Raw genomic sequence first — 6,588 nt, forward strand, 5'->3', positions numbered from 1 at the left:
GTTACACTCTAGTTATACTATAGTTATATAGTATAACTATATATATTATAGCTATATATACTATATAACTACATAGTTACATAGTATAACTAGAGTGTAACAGTGTACACTCTAGTTACACTCTAGTTATACTATATTTATATATATAGTTACACTCTAGTTATACTATATTTATATAATATACTATAATATATAGTTATATAATATAACTATAGTGTAAATATAGTTATACAGTTATAGTTATATAGTTATATAATATAACTATAGTGTAACTATAGTTATACAGTAACTATAGTTATAGTTATACTATGTATACTATAGTATAAAACTATTCTCTATAATGTATATATAGTTTTATATTATACATACATCATTTATATAAATATACTATTTATACAGTATGCACAGTATATTTTTCTCAACTTTTCAGCAATTACATTTCCATTTTTAATCTTTAAAAGCTTCTTGGATATAAGTTTTAAAACTGTAAAATTTGAAAATCTGCAGATTTTCAAATACTGAAGGAAGTCCATTATGTGGCATATAATTCGACCCCTTTTATGATTAGGAATATCCATTTTAGTTCATACAATATTTATTAGTTTGAATGTTATGTGATGCGTGGGGCATTAACATAAAAATAGAGACAGATACGCTCTTGACAAATTTATAGTCTAGAGAAGACAGATACACAAGAGAGTATCAATCTTTGACAGTGACTAGTAATGGAAGGTATAGAGAAGGCTCTAAAGGAGCAACTTGAAGAACTCAGTGATGGTTTTTGGAGGAGATGATGCTAGAGCCAAGCACAGAAGGTAAATAACAACTGGCAAATGACAGGAGGAGGAGGATACGCTCCAGGAAAAAGGAAGAGTCTGGCAAATCCATATGGTTTCCAGCTAACCGTGAGCAGATGGGCAGCCCTAGAAATTAGAGTGGTGACAGAAATGTGAGGGCAGAGAGAGGCCTGGTCGTGGAGGCCCTTGTAGGACAGCCAAGGCCCTTCGACGTTGTGTAGGCAACAGGGGCAGATGCAAATGAGAGAAGATGCTCATCTCAGCATCAGCCCGAGTTCTTTGGTTGCAAGCGAATCTGAAATTGATCACTACAAAGAAGTTGTGGCAAAAAGTTAGAGGCTTATGGAATTGAAGGAAACCCTGAAAAAACCAGGCACTGAGAAGAATTCCAGCGCAAGCCCAAGATAGAGGTGGCAGGACGGTAGTGAACAGCTTACTCAGGGATGAACCATTTCCAGCTGTGCCTCAAGAAAAAAGTTACTTTATCAAACAAAAACCCGTCCATATGTATAAAATGCCAAGTAGTTAAAAAAATTTTTTTAATTAACATAAAAAGTATTACTTGTTTCAAGTGTACGGGTCTGTGAATCATCAGTCTTACACTTCACAGCACTCACCGTAGCACAGACCCTCCCCAATGTCCATCACCCAGACACCCCGGCCCTACACCCCCACCCCCAGTAACCCTCAGTTTGTTTCCTGAGATTAAGAGTTTCTTATGCTTTGTCTCCCTCCCAATCCCATCTTGTTTCATTTTTTCCTTCCTTTCCCTATGAGCCTTTGTCTTGTTTCCCAAATTCCTCGTATCAGTGAGATCCTATGATAATTGTCTTTCTCTGACTGACTTAGTTCATTTAGTGTAATCACCTCCAGTTCCATCCATGTCATTGCAAATGGCAAGATTTCATTTCTTTAATGTAAAATGGCAAATAGTTTTGTAGAAATTATATTATAATAAGAAAAAATAATCTCCACACTGATTTTTTACTCCAAAGAACTACTTTTAACCATTTTAGCTATTTGTCTTTCTAAGAGCTATCTCTGTATTTGTGAGTTAAAAAAAAAAAATGCCTATAATGCTAACCAGAAACAAACACAAAGATACCATAGGTCCTCCATGTGCAGAATGAGTTGGGGACAGTAGCAGAGATGGAAGGAAGCAGGGGGAGGCTCTGGGATGCTATTATCTTAGTACAAAATGATTGTGCTTTGTTACTATGGATCTGAATAACTTAAATGTATGCCTTAAATTGTCAAAACCATATGGTATTTATTCTGAATATAAACATGAACATAATAGGACTACAATGCTCACCTAACATAAATCAGAGAAATTAGGGTTGCATCAAAATGCACCTGTAATGCAGGAAAATTATGAATATATATTTTGGGGTTGAAAGAAATCCTTTTTTCAGAAAAAAAAAAAAAAACATTAGGGAGATGTGAGCTTGCTTACGTCTCTGTCTTGCTACGAGCAGAAATAGCAGCTCAGTCACATCTTCCATTTATTGGCTGAGCAAACTTCTCTTGATATTCATAGGAAAAATTATCTTGATTTCAGGCCAGATTGAAAATAATCCACTTTTTCTCTGAGATGGTTTAGATATTAAGCACACAGTTTCCACTATGTCTTTTGCATTCATCAGATTCTTTTCTCTCAGTTTTTCCCTTTCTGATCTGCTCTGCAGGAGGAGGGAGAGCAGCTTGGGTGTTTGGCTCACAAGACAGAGCTCCGTGCTCTTAAGTCTCTTCTGAGCAGTTTTCTAGGTGAGAGAGTTGTGCTTGGTCTCATCTTTCCTTAAGAGTCTTATTCTGTAATTCTGTAAACCATCCTTACCCATCTAAAAACCCACTTACCAGCACATGTACTTAAAGAATGGAGCCCATCTTTCAATACCTGAGTAAAGGTCTGAACAATTCATGGAAAAACTTCATCATCAACAGAAGTAGTCTTATGCCTGATGTTGAACAATTTTACCCCTTTAGCCAGGATTAACAGGGGTGCTTGGAAACTTTCTCCACTCCGTGATGCCTGCGGTCGACCACAGCAGTGGATTTCCAAGTGCACCGGAACCTCCCTCAGTGCTGGTTTAATACAGGGACCCCTGTGTTTCTGAGGTCTGAACTCCATCTGATGGGTCATCAAGTTTGATATGGAAGAAAATAACTTTTTAAAAAGGTGCTTTTGCTTAGCTTTTTTAAAACACTGGGGTCCTAAAATGGTAAGCAGCATCTTGAGGAGAAAGAAAAGAGAAAAATCTCCATGAGTGGAATCAGATGCCTGTGGCCTGTGCCTGTTGGTTCCACGAGATAGGACCAGAGGTGACAAGAATACCCGTTATAAAAATTGGGACCCCAGTCAACCCAGTAATATCAGGTTGTGGATATTCTGTAATTCTGTAGAAACTGTAAGAACTAAAGGAATGGTGGTCTGACTTTTTTGGTGGGGGCTTGAAGGGGTGCCACAGTTCTTCCCAGTACCTAACAAGTTTCCCTTTTCTAAAGAATATATTGCAGGGATGAGGGTGGTGAATAAGAATCATGTTTTCTTTTTGAGAGTCATTCCTGTAGTGAGCCTCTGTGTGTAAGACATGATATCAAATCTAGCATATATACTGGAATAGAAATTGGTGTAGATCGGTATGAATGGTTCAAACCCCCTCAGCATCTGCTATATTGCTTTTAAATATCACCTGTCTCAAAATCTGCACTTCTGACCTAGGTAGAACAATAGGGACAGTATTTACCTTCCCCTATGGAACAACCAAAATAGCCAGATTAAATATATGGAATAATGATTCTCAATATGCAGGCAACAGAGGACAATGATCCCTGAGAAGCAGAAAGCGCAGTTTTCTGAGAAACAGAAAACTTTGTGGAAGTTGCCAGAGCATAGCACATGGACAGAAAATCCAGGTAGAATCCAGGAGACTCACTGAGTTGAGGAGATAGAGCTGAAAATCCAGAGAGATCAAAGTAGCTCATGGTTACAAGACAGTGAATGAGAGGACACAGGGCTGCACAGAGAGAGAACTCTAACGAATGTCAAAGTATTCCCCCACCCCTTGAGTACTCATTGGAATAATGATCATTGGAACTGAGTACTCATTGGAATAATGATCAATGCGTGAATGGAAGAAAACCATTTGAACCAAGAAAAGAACTTCCTGAAAAGTTCAGTGTTAATAGTACCCATCGGTCACATAGGGTCAGGAACAGTACCTGCTCTCATCAACCGTAGGAAACTTCATAATTCACAATGAATTGGGAAGAGTTCTTAGAAGAGACTTGCTTCAGTAGTGAAGAATAACTAGTCCTAGGCCAAACACCCTGTTCTCCACCTAACAAACCTTAAAAGGAGTACCCCAAAACACCAAATTATTACTAAGTAAATTAACTGCATCCCAAACGAAAGCTCAAGAATATGGAAACAAAAATATCCAGTACCCCAAAATATAAAATTCAATATGTCTGGCCCCTGGTTAAAAAAAAAAATTACCAGGCATATGAAGAAACAGGAAAATAAAATCCACAGTGAGGAGAGGAGGTGATCTATTGAAATTGACACAGAACTGACACAGATATTTGAATTAGCTGAAGAAGATATAAAAATGGTTATTGTAACTGCATTCCATATGTTCCAAAAGTTATATAGAAACATAAAGGAAATTTTAAAAAAGCAAATCAAGCTTCTAGTGATGAAAACAAAAAGAGTCTGAGACGAAAAATACACTGGATGTGATTAACAGCAGATAGGATCATGTGGGAGGAAAGATAAGTAAACTCGAAAATAAAGTAATGGAAACTGTCCAAGATTAAGTGCATAGAGAAAAAAAAAAAGCATAAATAAAGTAGCCTCAGTGAGCTGTAGGACAATATCAGCCTAACAGGGATATATCAGAGAGAGGAATGGGAAGAGGCAGAAAAAGTACTTTAAGAAATAATTGCTATTTTAAAAAAAATAATGAAAACTGTAAACCCAAAGGTCCAAGAAGCTCAATTATTTCCAAGTATAAGAAATATGAAAAAAATTATACCCACAGATTCCAGTCATAATCTTTTCAGAAAATTTTTAACTATAAATTCAATGTCTTCATTAGATTTAGGGCTAAGCAGATGATTAATTTCTCCTTGAATGAGCTTTGGTAGTTTGTGTCTTTCAAGGAATTGGTCCATTTCATTTAAATTGTTGATCTGGTGAATTCTACCAAGCATTAAAGGAAGAAATAATACCAACTCTGCACAAGCTCTTACAGAAAGTTGAAGAGGAAAGAATACTTCATAAATTATTATTTGGTCCAGTATTTCCTGCAGTCAGATGTTCTACCCCTGAGCTATACCCTCAATTCCAGTATTTCTTGAATACCAAATCGGAAAAAGATATTATAAACAAAGGAAATGATGAGCTAATATCATTTATGAACAAAAATGCAAAAATTCTAAATAATACATGATCCAAGTAAATGAAACCATATCAAAATAGATAATATAGGGGCACCTGGGTGGCTCAGCTGGTTGAGCCACTGCCTTTGGCTCAGGTCATGGTCCCAGAGTCCTGGGATCGAGTCCCACATGGGGCTTCCTCTACTCTGCGGGGAGCCTGCTTCTCCTTCTCCCTCAGCCTTTCCCCCTCCTTGTGCTCTCTCTCTCTCTCTGTCAAATAAATAAATAAAATCTTAAAAAAAATTTTTTTTAAATTTAAAAAAAATAGATAATATATTATTAACAAATGGAGTTTATGTCATGAGTACAAGGTTTTACATATAAAATCAAGCAATGTAATTCATATTAAATTACAGAAAAGTCAACCATCTTAGCTGTAGGAAAAGCACTTGACAAAATCAGGTTCACTCCTGATCAAAACTCTCAGGAAACTAATCATAGAAGAGAAATCTCTCAATTTGAGGAGGGGCATCTATGAAAGCCCAATGGCTAACATCATTCTTAGTGATGAGAGACTAAATGTCTTCCCCTAAGTTCAAGAATAGGACATAAATGCCTGCTCTGCTACTTCTATTCATCATTACACTGGAGCTTCTGCCCAGTAAAATATGGTAAGAAAAATAAGTAAAAAGGGATTCAGATAGGAAAGGAAGAAATAAAACTATATTTACAGATAATATATTCTCTAAGTAGGCAGTCCAATGAAATACACGGAAGGCTACTAGAACTAGTAAGTCAGTTTACCAAGATTATAGGATACAAACCAATATCAAACAGTGGGGCACCTGGTGGCTGAGTGGGTTGACCATCCAACTCTTGATCTGGGCTTAGGTTGTGAGACTGAGCCTCACATCAGACTCTGTGTTGGGCACGGATCCTGCTTAAGATTCTCTCTCTCCCTCTGCCCCCCCCAACCACTCACAGGCACTCTCTCTCTCTCTCTCTCAAAAAAAAAAGAAAAAAAGTTTCATTTTTATGTGCTAGAAACAAAAACTCAGAATTTAGAAGACATATAACTCATAATGGCATAAGAAAATATGAAATACTCAGGAACAAAGCTGACAAAGGATTTATAAGGCCTGTATGCTAAGAATTGCAAGACTTTGCCGAGAGAAGTGAAAGAAGACCCAAATAAATGGAAGAAATATGTTGTGTTTGTGGGTCCAGAGATTCAATACAGTCAAGATGTCAGTTCTTCTCAAATTGGTCTGTGGATTCAACAGATTTAGAATCCTGTATATTGTTTTAGGTGGCACGTTGCCTGTGGAATTCAAATGGAATTACAAAGAACATAAAATACTCATATAATACATCTTTGCAAGAGAAGAATAAAGTCTTTAAACCAAAG

This window comes from Mustela lutreola, chromosome 14 (assembly GCF_030435805.1).
Source record: "Mustela lutreola isolate mMusLut2 chromosome 14, mMusLut2.pri, whole genome shotgun sequence".
Taxonomy (NCBI): Eukaryota; Metazoa; Chordata; class Mammalia; order Carnivora; family Mustelidae; genus Mustela; species Mustela lutreola.